Below are 19,697 nucleotides of genomic sequence, written 5' to 3'. Positions count from 1 at the left end.
ACAACTGTAGCAATATCTAAGCATCATGCTTTCCATTGGTCAATAAGTTGGCCAAACTAAACAAACATGTCTGTATGAACCAAAGTTACACGTATTTATCAATACAATGATAAGTTAATTCTTAGGGTACAGCAAATGTATCTGTGTTATGACATATTTAAGTTTCTGTTAAGAATAAATAAAAGGTGCTCATTTCAGAAGCACATATACTAAAATTAGAACAATACAGAGAAGATTAGAATGCCCCCTGGCAAAGATGACATGCAAATTTATGAAGCATTCTGTATTTGTACTATCTAAGGTCAATGCTAAAGAAAAACAATCTTAAAAACAGCTAGAGAAAAGCGTCAAATTACCTATAAAGGAAATCAAAACAGAGTTAAGAGCAGACTTCCCAGGAGAAACTTTACAAGCCAGATGAGATTGGGGGCCTATATTTAGACTTCTTAAGAAAAATAAATGTCAACCAAGAATTGCATATCCTGCCAAACTAAGGCTCATAAAGAAGAAGTTAAAAATTTCCCAGATAAGCAAATGCTAAGGGAATTCATCACCACCAGACCAATCATGTAAGAAATGCTCAAAGGAGTTTTAAACGTGGAAAAAAAAGACAATACTTACTACCATAAAAGCACACTTACAGACAAAATCCACAGGTCCTCTAAAGCAGTTACACAATTAAGACTACACTGTACCTAGTCAAAAACACTATGACAGGAACAAAACCTCACATATCAATATCAACTTTTAACATAAATGGCCTAAATACTTCACTTAAAAGATGTAGATTGGCAAATTGGATTTAAAGATGACCCAACCATCTGCTGCCTTCAAAAACCCACCAAACATGTAATGACCCCCACAACCTCAGAATAATGGAGTAGAAAAAGATATATCACACAAATGAAAACCAAAAAAGAAGCAGGGGTTGATATTCTTGTATCAGATAAAATAGACTTTAAAACAACAGTAAAATAAAAAAAGACAAAGAAAGGCATCATATAATGCTAAAGGGCTCAATTAAACAAGAAAATTTAATTATTCTAAACATATATACACCCAACACCAGAGAACACAGAGTAATAAAACAAATATTACTAGACCCAGTAAAGAGACAGGCATTCATATAATACTAGTAGGGAGCTTTAAAACCCTACTAGAAGCACTAGACAGATCACTGAGGCAGAAAACTAACAAATAAACTCTGGAATTAAATTGGACTCCTGAACAGTAGACCCAATACACATCTACACAAAATTACGCTAAAAAGATATATAATTTTTTCTCATCTGTGCATGGAACATTTTCTAAAATTGATCATATGCTTGGTCATAAATAAAGTCACAATCATTTTTTAAAAATCTCAATCATATCCAGCACCTTTTCAGATCACAGTGAAATAAAATTAGAAATCAATACTGAGAGAAACTCTCAAAACCACACAAGAACATAGAAACTAACTTCATTCTGAATAATTTTTGTGTAAGCAATAAAAGGCAGAAATTTAAAAAATGAAGTAAATGGAAACAGAAATAACATACTGAAACTTCTGTGATACAGAAAGTGTTAAGGGGAAAGTTTATAGCACTAAATGCCTACATAAAAAAAAATAAAGATCTTAACAACTTTCACATTGTGAATAATATTACAGAAATACAAAAGCTTCTTAGAGACTGCTATGAACATAAGTATGCACACAAACTAGAAAACCTAGGGGAAATGGAAAAATTCCTGGAAATATACAATCTCTCAATATTGAACTAGGAAGAAGTTGAAATTCTGTACAGGAAAATAATGAGGTATGAAAATGAATTAGTAATAAAGTTTCTACCAAAAGAGAAAATAGAACCAAGCAGATTCACAGTCAAATTCTATCAGGTAAAGAAGAGCTGGTACCAATCTTACTGAAACTGTTCCAAAAAGTCAAGAAAGAAGAATTTCTTCCTAACTAATTTTGCAAAACCAGTATCATCCTGATAGCAAGATTCAATAAAGACACAAACGACAATGACAACAAATTACAGGCCAATATCTCTGATGAACACGTAGACAAAAATCCTCCACAAAATACTAGCCAAATGAATCCAGCAATAAAACAAAACGTAATTAACCATGATCAAGTGTGTTTCATTGCAGAGATGAAAGGTTAGTTCAAAATACACAAATCAATAAATCTGATTAACCACATAAACAGAATTAAAAAAAACCATATGGTCATCTCAATAGAGGCAGATAAAGCATTTGATAATACCCAACATCCCTTTATAATTAAAGCCCTCAACAAACTAGGCATTTAAGGAACATACTTCAAAATAATAAGAGCCATATATGATAAACCCACAGCCAGTGTTATACCACATGTGGAAAAGTTGAAAATATTTCCCCTAGGAACTGAAGCAAGACAAGGATGTCCACTTTCACCACTGCTATTCAACATAATACTGGAAGCCGTAGCCAGAGAAATCAGGCAAAAGAAAGAAAAAAAAAAGGCGTCTAAATTGGAAAAAAAAGAAGCCAAATTATCTCTGACTGCTGATGACATAATCTTATACATAGAAAATCCTAAACAGTCCTCCAAAATACTCCGAGACTTGATAAAGAAGTTTAGTAAAGGTCCAGGATGCAAAATTTTAACATACACAAATTAGTTGTATTTCTATGCACCAACACTCAAACTGAAACCAAATCAGGAACTAAATCCCAATTACAATAGCTGTATAAACAAAAAATACCTGGCAATGCATTTAACCAAGGCAATGAAAGACTGCTACAGGAGAACTACAAAACACTGATGAAAGAAATTATAGATAAACAGACAAATGTCAAAACATCCCAATCTCATGGATAAGAAAAATCAATATCATTTACATGACTATACTGCCCAAATCAATCTACAGATGCAACACAATTTCTATCAATTTACCAATGTTATTTTTTACAGAATTAGAAAAAAACTATTCTAAAATTCATAGAAAACCAAAAATATCCTGAAGAGCCAAAGCAATCCTAAGTAAACAAGCAAAACAACAACAACAAAAAAACTGGAAGCATCTTGTTACCTGACTTCAAACTATATTACAGTGCTATAGTAACCAAGGAAGCATGGTACTGGTATAAAAATACACACATAGATCAATGGAATAGAATAAGGAACCCATAAATAAAGCCACATACATAAAAGAAACTGATCTTTGACAAAGTTGTCAAAAATAAACAATGGGGAAAGGATATTCTATTCGATAAATGGTGCTAGGAAAACTGGGTAGGCATATGCAGAAGAATGAAACTGGACCACTAGCTCTCATTACGTACAAAAATTAACTCAAAATGGATTAAAGACTTAAATGTAATACCTGAAAGTATAAAAATACTAAAAGAAAATCTAAGAAAAATTATTCTGGACACTGGCTTAGGCTAAGAATTTATGATTAAGACTTCAAAAGCAAATGCAATAAAAACAAAAAATATGTCCAGTGGGACTTAAACTAAAGAGCTTCTGCACAGCAAAAGAAATGATCAGAAAAGTAAACAGTCAACCTACAAAATGGCAGAAAGTGTTTTCTAACTATGCATCTGACAAGGGACTAATATTCAGATTATATAAAGAACTTAAGTAAATCAACAACAAAAAAACAAATAAATCCATCAAAAAGTGGGCAAAGAACCTAAACAGAGATTTCTCAAAAGAAGACATACACGTGGTCAATAAACGTGTATAAGTGACCAACATCACTAATTATCAAAGAAATGCAAATTAAAACCACAATGAGATATCATCTCACACCAGTCAGAATGACTATTATAAAAAGTCAAAAACTAACAAATGTTGGCAAGGATGCAGAGAAAATAGAATGTTCATACACTGTTGGTGGGAATGTAAATTAGTTTAGTCATACGGAAAACAGTATGTAGACTTTTCAAAGGACTAAACATAGAACAGCCACTACCATTTGACCCAGCAATCCTATTACTGGGTATTTACCCAAAGAAAAAGAAATTGTTTCATCAAAAAGATACCTGCACTTGTGTGTTTATTGCAGCACTATTCACAATAGCAAAGTCATGGAACTAACCTAAATATCCATCAGTGGTTGACTAGATTAAAAAATGTGGCTTGTATGCACCACAGAATACCATGCAGCCATAAAAAAGAATGAAATCATGCCCTTTGCTGGAGGGCATGGATGAAGCTGGAGACTATTCCTAAGTAAAATAACTGAGAAGCAGAAAATCAAATATTATATGTTCTCACTGATAAGTGGAAGATAAAAAATGGGATGGGCATGCGTAGACACAAAGATGGAAATAATAGACACTGGTGACTACAAAAGGCAAGAGAGAGGGAGGGGAAAGGATTCAAAAACCTCCCTATCATGTACTATGTTCACTATTTGGGTGACGGGTTCACTAGGAGGAAACCTCATCATTACACAATAAACCCATGTAGCAGACCTGCACACGTATCTTCTGAACTTAAAATTTTTTTAATTAATTAAATAAAAAATAAAAATAATGAGCAAAAGAAAAAAGTAAGAATACCAAAAAACAATGTTGAGAACATATTCTTATCCAAAGTACTTAACAAGATAAGACATATTTTCATTAGTTAGTTTATGTAAGTGTTGGTATTATGAACCACAAAGTGTAAACTAGACAGTAAATGTTTCTTTACAACCAGATTACATGTTGTATAAAATAGAGCTAAATAAAGAATATCTTTATCACTTCCTTTTAAAACACTTATACTCTAGCAGCATGTAGTTAACTATTTTTGGCTTATGCAAAGAAGATTTTCAGTTGGTATTTTTAAAATTATTATGTTAATGCTCTTCACTATCTGTAGGTGGTTGCACCATTATGCTTCACATTACTCTCAATATGTTCCATATATAGATATATAGGTTTTCTGTGGTTTGAAACACTATAGAAAAAAATACCCTTGGAAAAATAGAATTCTGATGGATACTAATTTTTAAATAAACTATATTTTCTAGAGATAATTTATACTATCCTAGAGGACAGAAATAGAGATAATTAAGATCTGTAGGTAGACTACAAGCTAGTATCAGCAATTTAAACCATTGTTCTTGCCAGATATTTTATCTCTTTTATCAACAAAAAGCAAAATTAACTAATTTATTGTTGAGAATCATCCTCTTCTTCATTATGATCAACTATTTATTAGTAGTATTATTAATCTTCACAAACTAAATCTATTATAGTTATATAGTTTTACTCCCTTTAATAAAAATGGGCTACCCTGGCTATTCTGAGTTGCCTATACAACTCTTTTGTTGTGGGTTGTCTATACAACCCTTTTGGGTTGGCTAACTGGAATGAATTAAGTGTTGTCCTTATGACGTTAATTGGACTGAATTTTCTGGGTATCCATTTGCGTTGGTAAATTCAAATGATCAGAAGACATTTTTCATTATGCTGAAATTAGGCATAAAATCTGCCCAAATATAAATTTCCTACAATTTAAACAACAACAACAACAACAAAAAAACTAGCAAACAAATGAGCTGGTCCAGATATAGATAGGGGTACCTTCTTTGGTAACGTCTACCAAATATTTAAGAAAGGAAACTCAATATTACATAAACAAATCAAGAATATTAAAGGTGAAAAAAAGGCTTTCTGAATAGTTTTGTGAACATAGGATGACTTTGATATCAAATCATGACAAAGACCTAATAAGAAAAACAATTCAGGCCAATGGCTATTATTGAACATTGATATCAAGATTCTAAATATATTATTAGCTATATGAATATATTAAGGAATAAAGGGAATTATAAATCAAAACAAATTATGCTTATTCTGGGAACACAATATTTTTCATGATTTCAAGGATGTACACTTATCTGCAAACTCATGAATTAGTTTATGTTAAATATGTACAGGTTTTCATTTGTCCATCATACCTCAAAAGATATTTTAAAACATTTAATTAACAATAAAAATGAATTCATGCAAATTTATACATTACAGGAGAAAATATATACAAAAAAGGGTAATTATAAATGAAAGATTGAGAATTTTATTACATTCAAATTATTAACCTAATGTTTATCAAATAAACCATCAGGGTAGTAAAACTTATATTTCTTAAAAAATTTTAATTGTTTCCTAAAAATTTGAAATATACTTGTACAATGAATTTAGCTCTACTTTTATTAGCACTATACTATTACATGTGTAGTGCAAGTTAACTTGGAATATTATTAACTTGTCTCACAACTCTTACAGTGTTTTGCCATTCATTTTACTTATCCATGAAACATAATCACGTTGTTATGATGATTTTGGTTAAGTTATGTATAAGAAATATAATTGATATTCTAATAAGGACATAAAATGAAATATAAAATGTTCAGTTAAAACTACAAAAGGCAGAAAAAGAGTGGAACTAACAGAAACAGAGGGCAAAACCAATAAGTAGAAAAAAGTAACAAATATGGTAGATATTAATCCAACTATATCAATATTCACTTTAAATGTCAGTGGTCTGAATACTCCAATTAAAAGAAAGATGCTAACATAGTGGATTTAAAATAATCATAAACATATGTTCTCTTCAATACACCCATTTTAATATAAAAAATAGATTAAAGGTAAGAATTGGGAAATATTCTATCATGTTAACACTAATAACAAGAAATATTGAGTAGTTATATTAATTTTAGATACAGCCCACTTTGGAGCAAAAAATAAAATGACTAGAGACAAAGAAGTATATTACATAATTAGGAAGGAGTCCATTTTTAAGAAGATATAACAATTCTCAGTGTGTATGGGCCTAATAACAGAGTGTCGAAATAGGTAAGACAAAAACGGTAAGAAATGCAAGAATAAATGGATTAATACTCCATTGTAGTTGGAGACTTCAATACTCCTCTATCAGTAACTAAAAGATCCAGTAACAGAAAATCACTAAGGACATAATTGAACTCACCAACTTCATCAACCAACTGGATGTAATTTACATGCATAGAGTATTTTATTCAACAACAGAAGAATACACATTTTTTCCAAGCCCAGATTAAACATTCAACAGGATAGAACGTATTTTGGGACATGAAACACATCTTAACAATTTTTAAAAATATTAATCACACAAAATATACTGTCTTTGTTCTCAGATAACATGATTGTCTATGCATAAAATTCCAAGCAATCAACAACAAAATACTTGAACTAATAAGCAATTAAAATAAGGTTGCAAGATGCAAGACTAACATACCCAAGTCAACAGAGAATAATTAAAATTTGAAATTAAAATCAAAATTGTATTTACATTAACACCTAAAAATGAAATACTTAGTTAAAAATCTAGTAGAATATGTACAAAATATACATAGGAAAATCATAATACTCAGATGAAAGAAATCAGAGAAGATACAAATAAATGGAAATATGTTTTATATAAATAGAATATTATCCATAGAGGCAACACAATCTCAATCAAAATCTTAGCAAATAATTTTATGAATGTTGAGAAATAGATCATAAAGTTTATATATGAAGGCAAAACACACAACCTGGCCAACACAATATTGAAAGACAAGACAAACTTGGAAAGCTGACACTACCTGACTTTAAGACTTAGTATAAAGCTAAAGCAATCAAGAAAGTGTGGTATTGGCAAAATATTATACAAGTATATATTGGAGTAGAATAGAGTCCAGAAATAGACCTTCACAAATATAGTCAACTGATTTTTGAGTAAGGAGAAAAGGCAATATATGAATTAAGGATTTTTTCCAGCAAATAGTGCAGGAACAACTGGATAACTTCATTCACAAAATACATAAACAAAAACAAACCAGACACAGATGTTGTACTTTTCAAAAATTAATTTTAAAAATCCAGGTTAAAAATGCAAAACTATAGAACTCCTATAAGATATCATAGAAAAAATTTCAGGTGACCTTGGATTTGGCAGTGACATTTTAGATACAAGAACAAAGGCATGATCTATTTAAAGAAAATAATAAGCTGGTCTTCATTAAAACTTAAAAACTTTGCTCTTCAAAAGACACTGTCAAGACAGTGAGAAGACAAGCTACAGAATAGAAGAAGAATTTTGCAAAAGACATATAGAATAAAAGGACTGTAATCCAAAATATGACAAGAACACAAAGTTTAACAATGTAAAAAACAAAGAACTCAAAAACGGGCTAGTGATCTAAACAGATACCTCATCAAAGAAGGTATACAAATGGCAAATAAGCTTATAAAAAGATGTTCTTCTTTCTCTTTAAGGAGTTGCAAATTAAAACAACAATGAAATACAATTACCCACCTATTAGGAGGGTAAAAATTCAAAACATTGACAAAACCAAACACCAGAGAAAATGTACAGGAACGGGAGCTCTCATTCATTGTTGACCATAATGCAAAATGGTATAAACATTTTAGAAGATATTTGGCAGTTTTTTATTTTTTCTTTTTCAATTCGTATTTTAGAATCGTGGGTACATGTGCAGACTTGTTCCAAAGGTATGTTGTGTGATGCTGAGGTTTGGGGACTGAATCCATCACTGAGGTAGTGAGCATAGTACTCAATAGGTAGTCTTTCCAGCCTTGCCCCACTCCCTTCCTCTCCTCTCTAGTGGCCCTCAATGCCTACTATTCCCATCTTTATGTCCATGTGTCCCCAGAATTTAGCCTCTAAATAAGGTGAGAGGATGCAGTATTTGATTTGTTGTTTCTGCATTAGCTTGCTTAGGATAATGGCCTCCAGCTGCACCTATGTTGCTGCAGAGCACGTGATTTCATTCTTTTACATTATTGCATAGTATTCCCTGGTGTATATGTATCACATTATCTTTATCCAACCCACCATTGATGGGCATTTGAGTTGATTCCATGTTTTTGCTATTGTGAATAGCACTGTGATGAATACACAGGGATGCATGTCCTTTTGATAGAAATATTTATTTTTCTTTTGGGTATATGCCCACTAATGGGATTGTTGGATTGAATGGTAGTTCAACTCTTACTTCTTTGAAAAATCTCCAAACTGCTCTGCCAATTGGCTGGACTAATTTACATTCTCAACAACAGTGTATAAGTGTCTTATTTTATCTGCAGCCTTGCCAACATCTGTAATTTTTTGGCTTTTTAACAAAATTCATTCTGACTGGTGTTAGAAGGTAATTCATTGTGGCTTTGATTTGCATTTATCTGATGATTGGAGATGCTGCACTTTTTTCATGTTTGTTGCCTGCTTGTGTGTCTTTTCAGAAGTATCCGTTCATGTCCTTTGCCTACTTTTTAATAGAGTTCTTTGCTTTTTGCTTTTTTATTTGATTAAGTTCCTTACAGATTATGGAGGTTACACCTTTGTCAGATGCATAGTTTGGGAATGTTTTCTCCCCTTATGTAGTTTGACTGTTTACTGCCTTAGTTTCTCTTGTTGTGCAGAAGCTCTTTAGTTTAATTAGGCCTCACTTGTCAATTTTTGTTTCTGTTGCAGTTGCTTTTGAGGAAATAGATATAAATTCCTTGCCAAGGCCAATATTAAGACAGCTATTGCCTAGGTTTTCTTCTAGTACTTTGATACTTTGAGGTCTTAGACTTAAGTTTTAATCCATCTTGACTTAATTTTTGCATATGGTGACAGGTAGGGGTCCAATTTTATTCTTATTCTTATGTATAGCCAATTATCTCAGCACCATTTTTTGAACGAGGAATCTTTTCCCCTTTGCTTATTTTTGTCAAATTTTCAAAGATCAGATGGTTGTAGGTGTGTGGCTTTATGTTTGTGCTCTCTATTCTGTTCCATTGGACTATGTGTGTTTTTGTACCAGTACCATGCTGTTTCAGTTACTGTAGTTTTGTAGTATGGTTTGAGGACAGGCAATGTGATGCTTCCAGCTTTTTTTCTATTGGATTAGGATTGCTTTCACTATTCAAGCTTCTTTTTCATTTCATATGAATTTTAGAATAGTGTTTTCTTAATTCTGTGAAAAATGATTTTGGTAGTTTGATAGGAATAGTGTTGAATCTGCAGATTGCTTTGGGTAGTATGGCCATTTTAACAATATGATTCTTTTGATCCATGAGCACGGGATTTGTTTCCATTTATTTGTGTCATCTATGATTTCTTTCAGCAGTGTTTTGTAGTTCTTCTTGTAGAGATCTTTCACCTCCTTTGCTAGATGCATTCCTAGGTATTTTATTTTTTGTGTGTGTGGCTATTGTAAATGGGATTGTGTTCTTGATTTGGCTCTGAGATAGAACATTATTGGTGTATAGAAATGCTACTAATTTTTGTACATTGATTTTGTATCCAGAAACTTTACTGAAGTTTTTCTTCAAGTTCTATGAGGCTTTTGGCAGAGTCTTTAGTGTTTTCTAGGTATATAGAATCATATAAATGACAAGGAGACATAGTTTGACTTTTTTTTCCTATTTGGACACCTTTAATTTATTTTTCTTGCCTGATTGCTCTGGCTTCAATTTTCAGTACTATGTTGAATAGGAGTGATGGGAGTGGGCATTCTTCCCTTGTTGTGGGTCTCAAGAGAAATGTTTTCAGGTTTTGCCAATTCCGTATAATGTTGACTGTGGGTTTGTCATAGATGGCTCTTATTATTTTGAAGTATGTTCCTTCAATGACTAGTTTTTTGAGGGATTTTACCATGAAGGGATTTAGGATTTTATCTAAAGCTTTTTCCACATCTATCGAGATGTTCATTTAAATATTGTTATTAATTATTTTCATATGGCAAATCATATTTATTGATTTGCAGGTGTTAAAACAACTTTTCATGCCAGTAATAAGGCCTACTTGATCACAGTGAATTTACTTTTTGTTGTGTTTCTGGATTCAGTTTGCTAGTATTTTGTTAAGAATTTTTGCATCAAGGTTCATTAGGGATATTAGCCTGAAGTTTCACTTTTTTGCTGTGTCTCTATATTTGGCAATTTTGTATAAAACTAAACATATACTTGATTACAATCCAGCAATTGTACTCTCTTTTGTATTTCACCTAATTATTTGAAAATTGTGTCTACACAATAACCTGCATACACATGTTTACAGAAGTTTTATTTGTAATTACCTCAACTTGAAAGCAACCAAGATGTTTTTCATAGGGGAATGAATAAACTGTGGTACATCTATACAATGGAATATTATTCAGTAAAAAATAAATAAATGAAAATAAAATGACCTATCAAGCCATAAATAAACAAGCAGGAACCCAAAATGCGTAATTCTAAGTGACACAGGTCAATGTCAAAATATTACATACTCTATGATTCCAACTATATAACACTCTGGAAAGGGCAAAATTATGGAGATAGTAAAAGATCAGTGATTGCCACGTTTCAGAAGGTGGGAATAAATAGGTGGAGTACAGGATTTCAAGGGCAGTGAGACTATTCTGTGTTATAGTATAATGGTGGATATACATTATATATTTGTCAAAACCCATAGTATGTACAATACTAAAAGTGAAACTTGATATAAAACATGGAATTTAGCTAATAATAATGAATCTATATTGGCTCATCAATTGTAACTAATGTATCACATTAATGCAATATAATAATAAGGGAAGCTGTGTGTGATTGAGTATATGGGAACTCTTTGTACTTTCCATTTAATTTTTTTTTTTTTTGAGATGGAGTTTTGCTCTGTCACCCAGGCTGGAGTGCAGTGGCGCGATCTCGGCTCACCGCAAGCTCCGCCTCCTGGGTTCAAGCAATTCTCCTGCCTCAGCCTCCCAAGTAGCTGGGACTACAGGTGCCCGCCACCACGCCCGGCTAATTTTTTTTTTTTTTTTGTATTTTTAGTAGAGATGGGGTTTCACCGTGTTAGCCAGGATGGTGTCCATCTCCTGACCTTGTGATCTGCCCACTTTGGCCTCCCAAAGTGCTGGGATTACAGGCGTGAGTCACCGCACCCGGCCCCATTTAAATTTTATAAATCTAAAATTTCCCTAGTAACTAGTCTACTGATAAAAAAAAAATAAGTTGGACTATTCTTACATGTGTATTCTTCTTGGTCTCATTTCACTGTGCTTCATGTAATAATAAATAGCTTATTTTGCTTTGAAATCAGATAAATAAAAGTTCGAATTCAGGCTCTGTGACATCTTTTATATTATATTGGAAAAGTTACTTTGTCATTGTCTCACTTTTCTCATCTGTAAATTGTTCTTAACATTGCATTCTCTGCTGGCACAATGTGGACTTTTTCTATTTTTTTTTAGTTTTTATATACAGAAATATATTATGTGTGTTGTCCTGTTTGGGTCAATTAGATCCACTCTCATACCCCTTTCTCTCTTTCACTCATATTAAGAGATCAGATCATTTAATCTCTTACTGGTATAATCACCATGGGCTTATGTGGAGATCAACGGAAGATATTTCCCCACTAGAGAATCGCTAAGGGACTGTCCCTAGGACAGAGGCATTGGCCAGACATGTTTATTAGAACACATTATCATCATCTCTGTTCTTCTTTCAAAGCCAGGCTAACCTGTGTCTTAGAGACTGCTTAGTGCAAAGAAAAAAAAAATCTAAGAATTGAACAGAGAGCAATAAATTTCTCCACCGTGTTCTGGAGTTTTGTTTGTTTGTTTTTTGCACTATCCTATATTGGAATGCGAGACTCTCTGAATATTGAAAAGATAATGTCTATAATACATGTATGGAACATTTTGCTGTTTATGAAGTACTTGTACATTTCTCATTTCATTTGATTTTTGCAACAATGCTGTGAGGTCTTTGTGGCCAAAGTCTGAACTATGATTAACATGATTAGGCAACATACATTTCTTCAGGTTTTTGATAGAGACCTGACATTTCTATGTAGTTTAAAATAAAGAATAGATATTCTTACTTCATTTCCTTCCTAACCTTGTGACTTTCATGATTCATTCTTAATGTAACTAATAACTCCACTTTACATTAAGTAATTATGTTGTGTGTGCAAACATGTATGTTCTTTATTGCTGCTGTTATTTTTAGCAGATGTGTCTTTTTTCATTGCCACCATGCTGTATTATTTCTCTCTTTGGCCAACTTATTTCGACCTTTATTTTTATATGCACATTTGTGTTTGCAATAAACATTTTTAACTTATGCAAAAAGATATTAATATATAAATCTTATGGTACAAGGTAATGTTTTATCTAATCGTAAGAAATAAGAAGCTCTGTTATCTAATTCTGTTTGCTCTAAGAAGCACTAGACCAGCACCTTTGCAATGGACATTTCTTAGAATCGCAATTACAGTAGCATTCATTTTTCAGTATGCCTTATAATCTGTAACTTTTAAATGCTTTTTGATGCTATATTTTAAGATGATTGTATTCATTCAATTAAAAATGAAAAATTAGATATACATGCAATTTAGTTAAATGGCCAGAATTTAATTCCCTTCCCATTTTGCAGTTTCTTGTATTTTGGAAATGTCTCTGCTCATTAAGCTCACTTCAGACATGCATCTCCATTCTGTAAGTCCTCTCAAGTGGGCAACTATTCTTATTCAAAAGATAAATATGCAGGGTACTGAAATGTGCAGGCTTGTCACATAGATCAAATTAGTGATTAAACCAGCAAGAAGATTTAAAATTTGGCCTTTCCTTTCCTTTAATCATCTGACATATTTTCTTCCATTAAAATCCATACTTTGACCACTCTATGGCACTTTTTAAAAGCAAATTTTATATTTTTCAAAAATAAAATTTTATAATTGATCGTGGGCTCACAAGGTTACTTGGAGTCAATTTATTGAAACGACATTTCTTTCAGAAGCATATTTCAGAATAAGTGTGGAGAACAGTTTTATACCTGCAAGGTGTAAACTTCAGTCAAAAGGGAGGCCAGAGAGCATAATTATTAAAAGAGTGTTGTGGCATTGATCTAGTGGAGACACTGATTTGCCATTGCCCTTTTTTAGACAACAGAACATTTTTACTTTAACATAATTTTTATTTTGCTACTTTTTGATTATTTTCTGCTAAAATTAGGCAACCAAGTATACAACATTACATTTTGGAGAAAGATTTCTTTACAAAGAGTTTCTGCTAAGCGAAATAGAATTTAGAATGTGTTAGTCTTGGAATTTTTATCATAGACTATTATATATGCTATCATAATTAAAATATTTGGAATTGAAATAGTTCAAAGGCCATCATAATTGAAATAATTGGGCTACAGAAATATAACATAACAGAATTTTAGTTTCATATTTGTTTGTGCCTAAGGGATTGAATTTCCATCCAGAAACCATAACCAGAAGCTTTAATAAAGCAGGTTTTTTGTATTTAAGCATGTGTAAGATTAATTTGTGATTCAAGATACTGCATTAATTAATCCTTTGAATGGAAATTACCTTAACTCCTTGCTATTTCTTGATTTTAATCAAATGTACTTGCTGTTTTGGTTATAATAAATACTAATTTGCCTTCTATTTCTAATTTATGGTAACTTAAATATGAGTTTAATTTATTTATATTTTATAAATAAATTGTCTAAGAAATTATTTAACCAAAATAAGTGGTGAGTAGTGAAAAAAAATTTTGAAACATTTTTACAGTGCACAATTATATGTGCAAATCTAATTTTATTACAGATAGTTTGTACCTATCCATCAAATCTTATTTTATTTGACCTGTGATATAGACTTAATAGAGTTAACAGAGAATACTCTGTTCAATACTTTTCATGTTAACAAGTATTCATTATCTATGTGCAAAATACAAGAGAAGACAACGTGGAAATACATGAAAAGAGTAAGATGTGATTATTATTCTTAGGGAATTTACAGGAGTGAGGGGATGATAGAAGTTTATCTATTAGAGAATTAGAAAATAATACTAGTGATTTGGATAATTACAAGCAGTAATGAGGGAGACAGAACTGATCTCAATTCAGCTTAACTGCCTGAATCATTTTGAACATATTCAATGTAAGATAAAATTGCACAAATAGGTAAAATAATGAAGGTCTGTGAAAACCAATCATAATGGAATGAAAGACAGATATTATAGGTGTTTTCTGTAGGAGATATTACTTAGATTCTCATTGGGTATATTGCACAGTAGTGAAAGAAAATTGTAAATTATGATAAATATTTTCATAGACTGATAATATTTTTATTAACATGAAGGAGGTCATACATAGAGATATTCAAAGTACAAATTTCAGAAGATTATTAATTTAGTTTGGAATATGTTTACTACAATAATAATTGGTAAATCACTTACACCTGCATAATTAACAAGTATTCTGGATTCTCTATACTGTGTGTTAGTGTTAGACAACAGAGACTCATTTCTTCCTGCTTTGTTTTGAGTGTGATCTGATATGTACAGATCTGTTGTTAAATGTCTGATCTTTCTACAACTACTCAAATCATTTCTTTAAGTTGCCATGAGTTCTTGACATTGTTACAATAGTTACTGTCTTAGTCCATTTCTTGCTGCTATAGCAGAATACCCGCGACTCAGCAATTTACAAATAACAGAAATTTCTCATAGCACTGAAGGCTGAGAAGTCCAAAATTAGAAATCTGGCAAGTTTGACATCTGGTAACAGATCTGTCTCTGCTTTCAGGATGGTGCCTTGCATGCTGCATTATTTGAAGGAGAGAAATACTGTTTCTCAAATGGCAGAGAAACAGAAGAGAGCGAACTTATTTCCATAAGCACTTTTCATAGGGGCTTTAATCCATTCATGAGGGTGGAGCCCTTAAGACTTAAACATCTCCCATTAGGCCCCATCACCCAACACTGATGCATTGAAGATTAAGTTTTCAACATATGAATTTGGAAGGGACAAAAACGTACAAACCATTGTACTTGCCTATACTACCAAGCATCAAAATGAGTTATGCTGTCCCTGTCTGACAATGTGGCTTTTGATTTTCTACTGTTTCCTAAGGCTTCAGTGGCCATGTCATGTCACCTTTACTAGTACAAAGTTCTAAGTGTCATGAAGAAGTTCGCCGTCATACTTGGTGGATGTTTTGAAATGAATTTTATCAGTTTCTCCCAATAAGTTTTGTTAGAATAAAATTTACCCACATTAGTTTCAAATTGGAAGTGGCATACCAGCAATTTTTGGTCTGCCTTGGACACATTTTGGGTTTTAAATTATTGGACAGCTTACTCAGAACACCTTCTACCACTAATGAGTATAGTGGGGCAATGTATGACGTGGAGACACAGTCTCAGATGTTACATTCTCCATTCTTCACAAAATACAAAATGATCACTTCAGTTTATACTTCCTCTTTCTATTAAAAGAAATATCACAAGAAAAAAATGGAGTAAAAGAAAAGATACATTAAATAAATAAAATAAATGGCTGAGAACTGTACTTCATTTAATGGTGAAATTGATAACTGTCTTAACATTGTAAACCAGAAGAATTTGTTATCTCATCCTAATTTACTGCTGGTATTTATCATCATTGAAACAAACAATTAACTGTCCATCTTTCTTCAGAAAGCACCTTAGCTCAGTATTTTTCAATGATAAAATAATTTAATAATCCATGAGATACTAAATAAGGTGTGCATCTCTAAGAAAATGATTGATCTTTTACTAGTTTACCAGTCAGCAAGTATTATATTTATTGAGTATCCGTAATATAATAGGCACTGTGTGGTAAAATAAAGAAGTATAATTAGCTTACTCATTAATCAAATATTGAGCGCTTGAGTGACAGATCTTGCCCTTGAGCAAAAAGATACAATACAGATGAAGATATTAACATATGAACCAATTAAGAAATAATATAAAGAAATATCGGCAGGGCATGGAGGCTCACACCTGTAATCTCAGCACTTTGGGAGGCCAAGGCGGGTGGATCGCCTGAGGTCAAGAGTTCAACACCAGCCTGCCCAACGTGGCTAAAAATACAAAAAATTAGCCGAGTGTGGTGGCTGTAATCCCAGCTACTTGGGAGGCTGAGACAGGAGAATTGCTTGAACCTGGGAGGTGGAGGTTGCAGTGAGCTGAAATCGCGCCACTGCACTACAGCCTGGGTGACAAGAGCAAAATTCCATCTCAAAAAAAAAAAAAAATCTAATCATATTCTAAGAGATATAATGCAGATTTTGACACAAAATGAATTATAATCTTTGCATGGCTGAAAAAAAGGTAATGAGGAGAAGCTAATGCACAAAGTATAAAATGATAAATTTAAAAATTCTCAGAATCCTAAACATTAATATGGAATACACATATTAGAAGAAATTTCTTAGCCTAAAACTTTAACAGAATTGTGAGTGGTAGTTTTAATATTTCATTAAAAATTCTATAAGAAATTAATTTAAAAATGTACTTTGATTCTTACTTATCTTTACAGAAATAATAGTTTTTATAAATCCTAGACCTTCAAGCATCTTAGAATTCATATTATCCAACTTTTTAATTTTATCAATGAGAAAAGCATAGCACACAGTAATCCTATACTTCTATATGTAAATTTTTCATTTTTATTTTTAAGACATCAAACTGAAGATTAATCTTCTGTGAAAATAAAGATATTACTTTGAAGGATATTTTCTCTTATAGTCAAACCAACTAGAATAAATATATTATGAATTTTACGTTACATTTCAGATGAGAGATAAGAGTTTAGGACAGAGAAGCTTAGGTTTAATAGTTCTTGACTTCACATTTTACAAAATACCCAGGTCAAAATTGGTGAAGATGATGTATATACACTAACTATGGATTTGGTATATGAAAATCATCAAGCAAGTGTTTCAGTTTTTGAGTAAAAATGAACAGCTTAATACATCTGGAAGGCAGAACAGAATATGTTTCAGCATACAAAAGTAAAACTCTCCGTGATGATTAGCAAAACAAAACATCCAAAATCCAAAGCAATCAGAGAGGCTAACAAGACAGACAGAATTGAAAATCCCAGGCATTCTCATTGCACAGTAGAATATATTTATCTTAATCAAAATCTACTTTCATCTCTCGTTCCTACATACAGTGTGCAAACATGACAACAATGTAAAATGAGGCTATGACTGTTGTGACAGGAAAACTGCCCATGTCTGTTTGCCAAGAAATCAGCCAAAACAGAGAGAATGAATGGAAATTTTCCAGGAATGTAAAAGTGAATTGAGCAGCAGTTTGTCCCTAGGCTAGTTCCAAGTTGAATATATGTGCTGCCAAACTGAGTACATGTTGTTTTCTCTTTTTTACATTTTAATTTGTTTGTATTTGCCATATTAGTGTTGAAAGTAGCTAATATTAATCAAATTCAAACACTAACATTTAGAATTTTACACAAAATGTAACCCTTTCCTCATAAATTTACATATTTCTAGTTTTCTACATTTTATTAGTTTATATTGTCATCGATAATATTATTAACAATGATAATGATAGTCACTTTGTTTTATTTGTTGTGGCTTGGCTTAAGCTAAAACAATCAACATTTTAAATAGTTTTCCTTTTGTGTTTTTGTGTTTGTTTGTTTTTTCCATTGTCTTTGGTTTACATTTCTTTTCTCACTTTGCTTATATCACTGTATTGTCTCTATTTAGTGTAAGGTCAAAAGGGAGAGCTTCCGCTTATATCACTGTATTGTCTCTATTTAGTGTAAGGTCAAAAGGGAGAGCTTCCCTTTTACCCTCTGAAGATTTGCTGAAAATGAACTGACTAAAGGCAGATTAATCGGAGAAAAAGGTATATAAAATTTATTTAATAGGCATAAACATAGGGGAACTAGTGTAGGATTATGCAATAACCCAAACAGATCAAGATGCTTATTTACCTGTCTTCATAGGGGAAGGGGAGATGGAGGTTGTGGGATTAAATGATTTTCAGGGGAAAAGAACGAGGTCCAAAAGCAATGGCATGGTACAAAGATTTTCTGAGCTCTGAGGGAGATGGTGGAAAGGCGAGGGCTGGGGCTTTACAGTGAGTAAATGTTTTATTATGCAAATAAAATCTCAGAACTGTCATTAGAATAGATGCAAAGTCTATCTGGACTTTCTGATGAATCCTAGTCTCTTTCTTCCTTCTGTGGTTAATCTTTCTCATTATTTGATGATATTTCTAGGGAGGGAATTTTAAAACTATTACATTTCTTTGGAAAGAAGTTTTCTTAGTTAAGAAAATTTTAAAGACAGTCCCTTCTGGTTATCACCAAAGAAAAAAGATCATCTTTAACAATAACATGGATAATTGATTTCTTACTTAAAAAATAGAAAAAGGAACACAGAGATAAGGGACAAGGGAAGGTAAGAGAGAGACAGTGGTTGGGAAGCTTATTATTGAGGCCTTTCAATTTTCTTTAATTCAAAACACTTAGCATACCACAGTGCCATATTTTGGAGTACCATTTTCCATTTCCTGTAAACCAACATGAGAAATGGTAGTCCAACAGAATTTTGTTAAGATGAATGTTTACAATTTTAAATTTAGAATGATAGATACTCTGAGAATAGATAAAAACTCATTAGTTTTCTAGATCAGAGCATTTATAAAAAGGATTAAGAAATGAGATATTAGAAAAATCTTGCACATAATACCCAAAAGGGTAGGAAATGAAATATTTAATTATTTTGTTTAAATTAGAAATCTAGAACTATCTTTTTTGTTTTTTACTGAATTGTATTTTATATATTACAACCATATTCTGTTGTCAATTTTTAAATAATTATACAAAATAATAAGTAATCAAATTGGGCTTACTTT

At 32.0% G+C, this 19,697-nt stretch overlaps 1 non-coding gene across 1 annotated transcript; it reads left to right on the top strand.

The window, feature by feature from the left end:
* Nucleotides 1-185: 185 nt before the first annotated feature.
* Nucleotides 186-291, top strand: LOC112207142 (U6 spliceosomal RNA). The gene has a single exon (XR_002941610.1). It is a non-coding gene; the product is annotated as a U6 spliceosomal RNA (small nuclear RNA).
* Nucleotides 292-19,697: the final 19,406 nt, after the last annotated feature.

This window comes from Pan troglodytes, chromosome X (assembly GCF_028858775.2).
Source record: "Pan troglodytes isolate AG18354 chromosome X, NHGRI_mPanTro3-v2.0_pri, whole genome shotgun sequence".
Classification (NCBI taxonomy): Eukaryota; Metazoa; Chordata; class Mammalia; order Primates; family Hominidae; genus Pan; species Pan troglodytes.
Note: the sequence above shows the minus strand (reverse complement) of the source record. Positions and strands in the feature narration are given on the sequence as shown.